This window comes from Delphinapterus leucas, chromosome 1 (assembly GCF_059928025.1).
Source record: "Delphinapterus leucas isolate spDelLeu-1000000601 "Yukka" chromosome 1, BTC_Dleu_Yukka2, whole genome shotgun sequence".
In the NCBI taxonomy this organism is placed as follows: Eukaryota; Metazoa; Chordata; class Mammalia; order Artiodactyla; family Monodontidae; genus Delphinapterus; species Delphinapterus leucas.
The window spans coordinates 169,850,963-169,863,803 of NC_143129.1; the positions used below are offsets into that span (position 1 = coordinate 169,850,963).

The window sequence follows — 12,841 nt, forward strand, 5'->3', positions numbered from 1 at the left end:
GTACCATCTGACAGCGAGCTGCAAAACTTTGGACTGCATATTAAGCGAGGAAAGTGGATTGAAGCAAGAGTCAAGGCAATTCATTACATTACCGGCTTCCAGGCGGGAGCTGTAAGATACGAACTGGATCGCCACGGAGAAAAATGGAATGGAGTCCGAATGGCGCTCAACAGCCCTGGTAAAATTGCGCTTGCCCAGCACCTAGAATTCCAAAGGAGCAACCCCAGAGGTATCAGGCATGGTGGGCGCTCAACAACTCCTTGTCTAGATCCTTCTTCCATTCATCTCAGAGTTTTAAAATAAACAATTTGAAGGAATTTACATTTCAGAATAATAAGGAACACATTTTGAGAAATGTTAATTTCTGAATGAGGCTTTTTTTTTTTTCACCAGAAGAGTAGCTCTGGAAAAAAAACCCTTAGGTATAAGTCAACTTGCTTTTTTTGTACCAATATAAAATAAGAATTACCCTCACCATCACCTACCCCAAAACTGAAATCTACAATAAAAGTAAATAAATAAAGGTCCAGGCTAGTTTGGTTTGTGGTGGGTTTCAAACAAAGCAAGCACCCAGAGTCAATCTAACATGACGGAAAAAGCACAAGCTCTCTCACACTCTAATATATACATTTTCCTTAACCACTTATCTCATTGGTGAGCTTGTTGACGATTCTTTCGTAGAAGATAGAGTAAAACTATTAATAATATTTTATAGACAAACAAACCAACCCAAACTGGAGTTTTATAAAACCACTGGGCAGATCAGGAATTTGGGCATTTCTGCTGAGCCTCACTGAAGGTTTGTGTTCACCAACTGACACAAAAATAGTGCAGATATGAAAAACCTACTTACAAAGAAGCTTGAAAGCCACTTTACAGTCCATCAGAAGAGACACCACAATTTTGTGTTTGGTACTTATTACACAAAGCTGTTTTTAGATTTGGAGAGCTAAACACTAACAACACTACCAAGGAAAGTTAAGGTCACCAATCTTAATATTGAAGGTATTGCTCAGGAACAGTAAAAGTCTGTTTTCTTTGACTTCCCATATTAAACCAATCCAGGCTGCATTTGTTCTGCTTTATTCTTTAAAACCAATCTAGAAAATTTCACACATGTAAAATGATTGTAGGGGAAATTTTTGAAAGTTGAGAGTAGAGAAGAAAATCAGAAGGAAAATCAAATATTCTAGGTGGGTATTTCTTTCAGCCCTGATTGCATAGAGCTTTCTTACACTGCCATTTTACTGAGATAGGAAAAAAAAGTCAGAGAGTGGGGAAGTTTCTCATAGTAACTCTGGAACGGATCTGGAATGGAGTCTTTTGCTCCAACACAAGTCTGTAGAAGAGAGGTGGAAAGAGAAGGAAAAACCCAGTGAGCACTGACAAAATGGAGGGAGGTAGGCATGCAGTCCTGTGAAACAGGATAGGAGCCTAAAACAGCAAGTGTGCAACACAGCCGCCTCAAGAGAATACTCCAGCATGATCATCCCAGGCTTTTTATGTAAGCATCAAGGAAAATCCGAGGGAACTTATTAAGCATAAGGCAGGAAGTGAATGGCCCTTAAGGGAAAGCATTCTGACTAGCTTTAATAGAGTGTAAATCTGTCTATCCCTACTGAAAAACGGCTTCTTCCAAAGATAAAAGTGGACCAAATGAAAATGTCTGCTGCGAGGTACTGTAGTAGTAGTGGTGCGGTACTCCAGTGAAATGCAGAACTTACCAATGACACCAAGGGAAAGCTGCCAGGAAAAATTACAGTGGGTTTTGGCACTTTTCCAAATTATCACTTTCTGCCCTGAAATTTAACAACACTGAAACTGGATTCAGAACCTACCAGAGTGGCTGGGGGTGGGGACCAGCAGTTTGGTTCTAATTGGCCTACCCTTCCAAAGAGACTACTGGAGGCTTGGGTATAAGTGTGTTGTTCTTCCAGTCTTACTGTGGAGGGAGAGAACAGGAGACAAAGGTGAAATAACCTAACACATTTCATCAAGCCTACCCAACAGGCCATTTAAAAACAGCACTGAGGGCTTCCCTGGTGGCACAGTGGTTGAGAGTCCGCCTGCCGATGCGGGGGACACGGGTTCGTGCCCCGGTCCGGCAAGATCCCACATGCTGCGGAGCGGCGGGGCCCGTGAGCCATGGCCGCTGAGCCTGTACATCGGAGCCTGTGCTCCGCAACAGGAGAGGCCACAACAGTGAGAGGCCCGCGTACCGCAAAAAAAATAAATAAATAAAAACAGCACTGAAACACACACACACACACACACACATTCCTCTCCACCACGGTGTGTTTTCACTAATAGAGTCCATCTACAAACTATGTTCAAACAAAAGAATACACAATATCACACAACATTAGGTACTATTTTTGCCCCAAACACCAAGATCAGGATATAGAATACACATTTTTTAATGCGGTCCCTTTTGACCTCAGAACAAAGTCCAAGAGCCCATTTAAGTATTTTTTTTCCCATAACCGTCAATCACGGTTACTTAAAAATATGGCACTCTGTCCAGAAAAGCCTGGAGTTCATGGCTCATGTTGTTCCACTTTAGCCCAGCTAAAGTTGGAAGTCCAAAGTATCTAGAAAAGAAGGATTCTAGTTGACTCTGTACATAATCTGGTTTTTTATGAACTAGCAGCCAGTGTTTCCAAGATGCAATCATAGGAGAATTGAGATACTACATAACCTTCATAAGATATTCTCTGGGAAGATGCTTAGAAGTAAGGAGGTCGCAACCTGATTGGCTACTGAGGACTTTTGTAACCCATTATTAGCACAATTGGTAACTATTACAGAGAGTTTAGGCAGAAACTGTTTTATAAACTTAACCAAGGGCGCTCAGTCTCCACGTTGAATATCCACCTTTCATGATGAAGAAACTTATGCACCTGCCCTTCTTCAGCAATCCTTGAGTTGCATGTGCTGTTCTAACCCAATTTCCACCAAAATGAGTCTTCTACTTAGGCTCAGTACTCCTGTGAGCATGTTATTCTTTCAACTAGAAATTAATAGTATGACTATTGCCAATAAGATCAGTCCAAAGCCATATTTATAAACTTCATTAAGAAACTTGTTCCTTGCTCTAACTATCAACTGGAATACTTATTAATGCTATCCTTGGCAGTAGACATTTCTAAAGTCCCACAATAAAATTCATAGGAGAGGCCCGCGTACCGCAAAAAAAAAAAAAAAAAATTCATAGGAGAGCCCTGCAGTAGCAATAGTGCTAGGAGTAAATACAGGAGCAAACAGAAGCAGTCATGCTGAGCCATAACCATTCACTGACATCACCTTTTGACTGCCAGTGAGTGATTCATATCCTCAGTGATCTGCTAATTGAAGATTAATTAAATTTAGTAAATTCTTCACCACTGCACACATTGTACTATCTAACCTAGTCTTTCCCTCACCCCTACCTGCTCCCCCACCCCACCCCACACCTCTGACATCATGTTTTGGTGTGTGATGCCAAAATATGAGAAATGCTTAACAGGAACAATACAAGAAACATTTTCTTTTTTATTTTTAATTTATTTATCTATTTTTGGCTGCGTTGGGTCTTCGTCGCCGTGTGCGGGCTTTCTCTGGTTGCTGCGAGTGGGGACTACTCTTCGTTGCAGTGCGCGGGCTTCTCATTGCAGTGGCTTCTCTTGTTGTGGAGCACGGGCTCTAGGCGTGTGGGCTTCAGTAGTTATGGCTCATGGGCTCTAGAACGCAGGCTCAGTAGTTGTGGTGCACAGGCTTAGCTGCTCCACAGCATGTGGGATCTTCCCGGACCAGGGATCGAACCCATGTCCCCTGAATTGTCAGGCCATTCTTAACCACTGCGCCACCAGGGAAGCCCTCTATTTTATTTAAAGTTTTTACTTCTAGGGAATTCCCTGGTGGTCCAGTGGTTAAGACTCTATGCTTCCACTGCAGGGGGCAAAGGTTTGGTCCCTGGTCGGGGAGCTAAGATCCTTCATGCTGCAAGGTGTGGCCTAAATAAATAAATAAATAAAGTTTTTAGTTCTATACTTTCAACCGCAGAACACACACACACACACCCGTGTGTGTATATATATATATATATATATATACATATTTATATATATATAATATATATATATTTTTTAAAGGGATGAAAAATGCTGGACAGGACTAGGGTTATACCAAACATATTCTACACTGTCATTTTCCAAACTACATAAAACAGAACAAAAACATGGAGAAGAAGGAATTTACAGGAATGAAGTACTACAAAGACATTGAAAACTCTGTTAGAGATGTTCTTCTTGGGAGTGATTGGGGGTGGAGGATGAAGAAACAGAAGACAAGAGTTAAAGGAGGATAACCTACCTAATATTCAAGGCAAAGAGCCTACAATTTGATAGTATCTCAATATTTGAGACAAAGGTCCAGGCTTTCATTCTAAGTCAAGACTTCCAAAAGGCTATATCCATTTATAGACTGTAATGATCAAGATTTCAGACTTACAAAATCTAATCATATGGACTATGTATGCTCTGAAGCATCAGAGCAGAGGTTCTCCATGAGTCAAATGACTGTCCTTTCACTGTGATGCTTTGAAACCAGTCTAGAAGTTTCCACTTTTTGATTTTGGATGTCAATCCTCTCATTCAGTTTACTGTAAATGGAAGGTTCTCTGACAATTACCCTGCTGTGATGTACAACATTGTAATATACACTACTTTTGTACCTCCTATAAAGTACAGTGTAGGATGATGTCTAACGAACAGGAAAGATAGGCCTTTTTCCTTCAGAATTGATAAGTTCCTAACTCACAGGGCAAGATCCCTCATTTTCCAAGAAAGTTGATGAATAAAGAGGAAAGAGGAACAGGGAAAAACTTAAGACATGGCAATTCCCATTCTATGGGACCTTAAAGAGATTTTGGTGAGTACAAAGAAAATAATGGATGTTAAAAGTACTTGAGGGCTTCCCTGGTGGTGGTGCAGTGGTTGGGAATCCGCCTGCCGGTGCAGGGGACACAGGTTCAAGTCCTGGTCCGGGAAGATCCCACATGCTGCGGAACAACTGAGCCCGTGCGCCACAACTACTGAGCCTGCGCTCTGGAGCCTGCGAGCCACAACTACTGAGCCTGTGTGCTGCAGCTAATGAAGCCCACAAGCCTGGAGCCCATGCTCCGCAACAAGAGAAGCCACCGCAGTGAGAAGCCCACAGTGAGAAGCCCGTGCACCACAATGAAGAGTGGCCCCCACTCGCCGCAACCAGAGAGAGCCTGCACGCAGCAACGAAGACCCAATGCAGCCAAAAATAAATAAATAAAATTTAAATAAATAAATAAATAAAAGTACTTTGAGATCAGTGGCCTAATTATCAAAGATATTATTATTAATATTACTAATGCTCTTACACTCAGGTTATATTTTAGTCATTTTCCCCCCTTGGGGAGAATAGAATTAAGATAACTTCTTTCCTCCTGTTCATCTTCTCCTACTCTCTTCCTGTTTGTGTCACATAGGCTCTCATGATGGGTAATTGTACTTGGACTAAATGGCACAGAAATGTCCACAAGTCACAATCTATGCCACACTGGCTGCTCTCTAAGCTCAGGCTTCTGTACATAACAGTGCTCATGCCAGGGATTCCTGCATAGACTAGAACCCAGTCCTCCTAAGGCAGCTATGTGGAATTATGAGATATTTGTTTTACCTATTTGGCTGACTCTGGGTTTAGAATGGTCTTTGGTCTTTATAACAAGAGAAACAATTGTCCACCAAAATGAATGGCTAAGATGCACCAAATGAAATAATGTCCTTAATTGGTCGGATAAGAAAGGAAAGAACAAGCCGACTTAGAGTCCACTTCATTGCAACTCTTCACCAGAATCCTGGTGCTAGATGAGGAAACAGGATACAGCCTTCCAACATTTTGATCCTTGCTGTTGAAGAGAAGAATTGGATCTTTAAGATCAGTGTTCAGGGGGTTTTTCAAAATTAGTGACCTGGGAAGTCCCCAGCTAGCAGCTAGCACTTCCTCACTCCATGAACACGTGACTGTCCCTTTCAGGGGGCTGGTGTTTCCAGTCCAGCCTTTCTGAGGCCCTCATGCAGTAGTGACACAAAACAGAGCAGTTAACAGAAGAAATCCTAAATATTCAAAGCTGCACTGAAGACATAGAACCTCTTGTTTTCTTCTTCAAATTTCAAAATATGTCTTCAACACAATTCTCCATAAAACAACATTTTTGATTTGTTTTTGCATCTCTAAAACCAGTTTTCTATTACAGTGTTTACAAAAGTTAGAGTGATGTTTACCTTAAATTCTAAACATTTACCAGCTGACAGCATTAGAGTCTTCTATAATTTAAAAAACAAATAGAGAAGAAAACAAGTTCTTAAGTCTCGATACTGCTTAGGCCTTCATGTAGCTAATGCTCAGTACACAGTGATAGAAAGGTGTTGGCAAGGGGTTAGATTTACAAAAGTGTTAAAAAAAATTTTTTTAAACGCAAGAATGATTTAACAAGAAGGAAGAAATGAATTTCACTAATGCTGTATGCCAGGAACTTGCCAGTGACAATTAGTATTGCTACATATTCTTCCAGAAACTAGGAAAATCAAGGAGATAAAGTCAGCCTAAAAGTCGAAAGACTATAAAAACAAAAGGAAGCAAATACATTGGGCAGCCCCTTGCAAGCCTACAACATTCAGACTGTAGCCCAAGAATAACATGGAGGAACAAGGCACCTGGGTGCTTGCCTAATACTGTAGTTCATGGGCCTCCCAGGTCAGAGCACCACAAGAAGGAAGAAGCAGCAGTCCTCACTCTAGTCCAAGCTGTGTGCCTGTGATGTCTTGTCATTTGTGGCAGGAATTCCTCTTCCATGGGGAGCTATTGAGGAGCAGCTCTGTTCCAAAACAGGGTTTTCCGAATTGCCTCTCTCTGTAGGCTTCCCTGAGGGCCAGGCATTAGAAGAACTTGCCTGCCATACCTGTAAAGGAAAAGGAAAATAGCAGAGGCCCTAAAGTGAAATTGAGTAACTCAGTTTGAAAATTTTTTTAAACAAAAATAAGTCATTGATGTTGAATTATTCCAGCTTAACACTAGAGAATCAGGAAGACCAAAATTCCTTATTAAACATCCTGAACGGGCTTCCCTGGTGGTGCAGTGGTTGAGAATCCGCCTGCCGATGCAGAGGACACGCGTTCGCGTACCGGTCCGGGAGGATCCCACATGCTGCAGAGCAGCTGGGCCCGTGAGCCATGGCCTCTGGGCCTGCGAGTCCAGAACCTGTGCTCCGCAATGGGAGAGGCAACAACAGTGAGAGGCCTGCGTACCATAAAAAAAAAAAATCCTGAACTTTTTCTTTGAATCTCTTAATAAAAGAACAAACCCTCCCACAAAAAAGAAAGCAACCATCTACATATTAAAAATTATATTCCGTATGGATTTTACTAGAGCTCCAAACAACACCTTCTTTAGGCAGATAAAGAAAAATAATCTTTGAGAAGCATCTCCCACACAACCAAAATTTCAAGATTTAGGAGGTTTTAAAGAAAATATGGAGTGATGCGAGATCCAGAGAAGGAAATGTGGTAGCTCTCCCACCTCACACAAATATGATGACAATAATAGTAGTTATCTCAAGAGTGAGTATAATGTGTGTGCCATAGTCTCCAGCACTCCCAAAAATCCGCTGAGATAGGTATTAGTATCTCCATTCTATACACAAAGAAACTGAAACTCAGATAGTCCAAGGCCATGACATTGGTTAATGATAGAGCCAGGATTCAAACCCAGTTCTCTTACAGTTCCAAATCCTGAACTTTTCAATAAAAATGGATAATAAATACCATAATGTTAGTAATGTACTTTTTCAAGATACCTGTATTAACTGTTGTTAGAAGCATCATATATATGTTATGCCACTAGCAAGTCAAAATAAAAATATTTACTTGGCATTTTAACTTCAGTACAGAGCTGACATAATACTAATCTCAATCAAAGAACAAATATAATTTCAATGAGTCTCTTAGAGTCTCTCTATTCAAAGTGTAATTCTAGGACCAGCAGCTTCAAGATCACCTAGGAGCTTCTTAGAAATGCACAGTCTTAGGCTCCACTTCAGACCTTCTGAAACAGATTCTGCATTTTGACAAGATCCACAGGTGATCTGTATGCAAATTAAAGTTTAAGAGGCACTGGCTTAGAAATGGGTGATTCCAGGAAAAGGCATGCCTCTCATCCCTATTGAAACCATAGGTATTCAAAGGACCAGGGAGGGAGAGAAGGGTTAAGAATGCACTCACGTTATAACCTTTCCTCTCTGGTTTTAATTAAATATTCATTTTTTAAAAAGTAACAGGTTTATTGAGGTTTCATTACAATTTATCCATTAAAGTGCAAAATTCAATGGTTTTTAGCTTATTCAGAGTTGTGCAACCATCACCACAATCAACTTTAGAACATTTCATCAACCTAAAGAGAAACCCTTTAGCAGTCACCCCCTCTTTGTCCCCAGTCTCAAGCCCTAGGCAATCACTCACCTACGTTCTGTCTCTATAGATTTGCCTGTGCTGGACATTTCACGTAAGCAGAATTGTACAGTACACATCTTTTGTGATTGGCTTCTTTCACTTACCATGTTTTCAAGATTCATCCATGTTGTTCATCAGTCCGTCTTAATCCTTCCTCATAAGTGGCAGTTATTCTTTTAACAGACGTATGGGTGCCAGGCAATGTGACCTCATCACGCATTCCTCCTAGTGGAGCTCCTGGTGCCACTGCTCCCCCAGGAGAAGCCTTTTTCCTTCCATCACTTACTACCCTAATAAGGAGGTCTTTAACAGAGTTCCCCTTTTCCATCTTTTCCCTGGGACTTAGCAGCTCAAGTACAGCTGGCCCTTGGCCAAGTTTCTCTCCACAACACCTGCAGGCACTACCAGTGCTGCCACCTTATGCCCATTTCTTGAAGTAGTGGACACTGGGTCAGGCACTGTCTTCCTCCCCGAGAGCCCCGCTCTTTGCTGTTTCCACAGGACTCAAGGTTGTGACTCATGACAGAGTGTGACCAGGAGAGGTCGAGGGTGTGCCATGTGGCAACGCATGCCTGGCACCTCCAAACAACCAAAAGGTGGAGAAAGAGGCAAATGCAAATGCACTTGGGGCTAAAGGGGGCATGTTTTGCAATCTCTCTTCCTGATTCTTGGCTGTTTCTTCAGCTCCCATTTCTCTTCCTCTCCAGTTCACTTTCATTTCCCTACATTACTCTTCACAGAACAGGGAACCTAAACATCTTTTCCTGTTCATTTCTACCTGGATTGTTTTCTCTTGCCACTTCCAGCAGCATAACAGTTGAGTACTTAGACATTTGGGTATGCTAAGTTACTTCTGTAAAAAAGAGAGTCGGTCTAAACATTCTGCCCTACTGAACAGCAAAACAAGGAAAACGGTGTTCTGTTCTCTAAAATCATGATGTTCTTCTTTAATAAATGAAGCTGGGGGCTTCCCTGGTGGCGCAGTGGTTGAGAGTCCACCTGCCGATGCAGGGGACAAGGGTTCGTGCCCTGGTCCAGGAAGATCCCACATGCCGCGGAGCGGCTGGGCCCGTGAGCCATGGCCGCTGAGCCTGCGCGTCCAGAGCCTGTGCTCTGCAACAGGAGAGGCCACAACAGTGAGAGGCCCACATACCGCAAAAAAAAAATGTTTTTTAATAAATAAATGAAGCTGCCCAAAGCCAAATTTCTGTTATGAAACATAAATGATCAGTCCCAAAGAAAAACTAGCATGGTAACAAAATCATTTTCCCTAGATGCCTGTGTCTGGATTTGGGACCTTGTCTGAGTTCATTTGGGGGCATATAGCTCCATTATAGATTGTTGTACACTGCGCTGTACTCCTTGAGTAGCTTATATATCCCCAGGTCATGCCCTTATGCCTGGGAAATGCTTTCCAAATTAAGGCTCCAGTTACCTCAAGTTCTCATTGCCACTCTATCATGTTCATTTAGGAAATGGTTGAATACTACTACATGCCAGCCCTGTGCTGTACGCTGTACATAAGACAGACAAGGTTCAGCTCTCATGGGGTTTTGCCCTGGAAGGGATGGGAGGGAAGGTATATAATGGTAGCCTGCAGCCCTAACGAACCTGTCATGTGCTTGGTGGATTCTCTCAGTGTGTCTTGAAGAGTCCTGCTCTTCCTGAGTGAATCAGGCAAGAAAGACCCTGCTGTCTTGGACAGTAAGGAAGAAAAGCAGATAGATTCATGTGTTCCTGGCTGGTAGTCTTGCAGAACTTTCTGCTTTCAACTTACTTTGACCTTGAGTAACAAATAACCCCCTAAGAGCCACAGAGGTATCTCAAAAGGTGAGAACTATAGCATTAATGGACTTCAAGATATTATTGAATTCTTAAACAATAGCCTATATGTGTTAGGAATTGCTTAGAAATTGTTCTTATATATAATCTTTGTTAATTTATATAGTTTCATATTATTCAACAGTATAAATAATTTACATTGTGGGTTTGTTCATATGATCATCCTTTAATCCTTGGGAAGTCAGAACAAGGTGCTACATACCTTTCTTATTTTCTACTCATTTTCTCTTCCACAGGTCTGGGCATACCAATGGGAACTTGTTACACTTTTATGGTTAGTCAGCTTGTAGAGGAATGCATTATTTATTCTCTCTTGCTTGGGGGTCAAAGCAACCAACCAGATCTAAAGACACATTTAGAAGACTTGTCAACATAAACAGGTATTTATTCTGACTTTGCTATTATAATTTAGAAAATCTTCATTTATCTAACACCTTTGAAGAACGTGAAAATTCTGAATTAGTTTTCTAATTAATTTAAACTAATCCCCTTAAGTATAAGATGTTTAAAAATCTGCCTTTAATGAAATATTTTAGGGACTTCCCTAGTGGTCCAATGGTTAAGACTCCATGCTTCCAATGCAGGGAACATGGGTTTGATCCCTGGTCAGGGAAATAGGATTCCAGATGCCGCGCAGCGCAGTCCCCCCCCCCAAAAAAATTTATTTTAAATAAAATTGATCCCTGCCTTCTTGAAACATATAGCAAATATACTTTAAGCTCTTCTTATTTTCTCGGTCATTGTTAGCATTAAGAAATAGAGTGCAAAGTAATGCATTTTGGGAAATATTAAAATATACTAGGGACTTGCCTGGTGGAGCAGTGGTTAAGAATCAGCCTGCCAATGCAGGGGACATGAGTTCGAGCCCTGGTCCAGGAAGATCCCACATGCCGGGGAGCAACTAAGCCCGTGTGCCACAACTACTGAGCCTGCGCTCTAGAGCCCACGTGCCGCAACTACCGAAGCCCGCGCGCCTAGAGCCCGTGCTCCGCAACAAGAGAAGCCACCGCAATGAGAAGCCTGCGCACCACAACGAAGAGTAGCCCCCGCTCAATGCAAGTAGAGAAAGCCCGCGCGCAGCAACAAAGACCCAATGCAGCCAAAAATAAATTTAAAAATAAAGTTTTAAATAAAATAAATAAATAAATATAGAGTGTCCACTATACGCCAGGTGTACATATTTTCTTTCCTATACCTTGAACAGTGCTGTGAAATATATAACAACCTTACTTTACACCTATGGAAAACTGAAGCTAATAGATATTAAAGGAACTTAACTGGGTCACAGGAGTGTTAAGTTTAAGAGCTGATATTCAAATCCAACCCTTAATCAAGAGTCTGTATTCTGACTAATAAGAGCCTCCTGTATAAAAATAAAATAAAATAAAATTCAAAAATTCAAAAAAAAAAGGAGTCTGTACTCTTTTTTTCTTTTTTAAAATGAGAAAACAGAAGTTTATTTCTCAAATAACAGTCTGGAAGATGCTGAGCAGCAGGCAGCTCTGCTGCACCTGGTCAATCAGAGACTTGGGTTCCTTTCATATTGTTGCTTTGCCCTCTCTTAGGATTTCACCTCAATTGCATGGTCAAAACTCAGTCACATGCACACCTGGTCCAGCTTGCTCTGGAATGGCGGAGGTCAGACTGGAGTGGGTAAGGGACCCTTCAAGTCCTGTGTATTGAGGGAAAGGAGAGATAGGGAATCTGGGTGCCCCTGGGTAAATAAGGAGGGTTAAGGACTAGGGTTGCCCATCTCTCCACCTCCACTCACCTCCCTCTCTCTGGTTCCCAGACCTAGAAAGCTACTCTCAGATTCTGCATCCTTTCTATTAAGACAGGTTGTCTTCCTTATACTGTTGCTAAGAGGTAATAATAGAGTAATCAGCATGTATTCAGCAGGGTAATTGAGGCCAACTTGACCATGGACCTACTGGTAATAAATGTAACCAACCAGCTGTGTTTGTAATTGTCAGTTATCATTAGAAGATAAAATGGAAGTGGTTCTTCCCAGTTGCTAGAATCTCCCTCTGAGGGAGGGGTCAGGAGACTTGGACTAGCCCAGCTGAGACCAAAGGCCAACTTGTTTAAAGGCCAGGGTTGGGTTTCATAAGAGCAGATCTAAAGCCACCTGATGGGGGACTCCCCTGGTGGTCCACTGGGTAAGACTCCTGGCTCCCAATGCAGGGGGGGCGGGTTTGAACCCTAGTCGGGGAACTAGATCCTGCTAGGCAGTTAGGGATATGAACACCCCATCCAGAGTGCAAAAGCAAATGTTGAACTGATACAGTACAACGTTGAGACTTTGGTGAGAACAAGTACAAGTGTAGTTCAATAAGAGGAAATCTTAGGCAATTTCCTAAAACAACTGTTATTGAAAGATAGGTAGAGGGGTCAACCTTGCTTAAAGGGGACAATATCTTCTGTGATGATACTAAGAGATGATTTGAATCGTAGGAGCCATTTACAAGCTTTGTCAGTCAGTC

The 12,841-nt window shown here is 41.8% G+C and overlaps 1 long non-coding RNA gene across 2 annotated transcripts; it reads right to left on the bottom strand.

Annotated features, from left to right (window-relative positions):
* Positions 1–2,401: 2,401 nt before the first annotated feature.
* Positions 2,402–9,408, bottom strand: LOC111163435 (uncharacterized). 2 transcript variants are annotated; one of them, XR_002641762.2, is made up of 3 exons: positions 8,621–9,408; positions 6,726–6,970; positions 2,402–3,992 (listed from the first exon to the last, which is right to left on the bottom strand). It is a non-coding gene; the product is annotated as an uncharacterized LOC111163435 (long non-coding RNA). The 2 variants fall into 2 exon arrangements; XR_016388222.1 differs by having other exon boundaries at positions 6,738–6,970; positions 8,621–9,407.
* Positions 9,409–12,841: the final 3,433 nt, after the last annotated feature.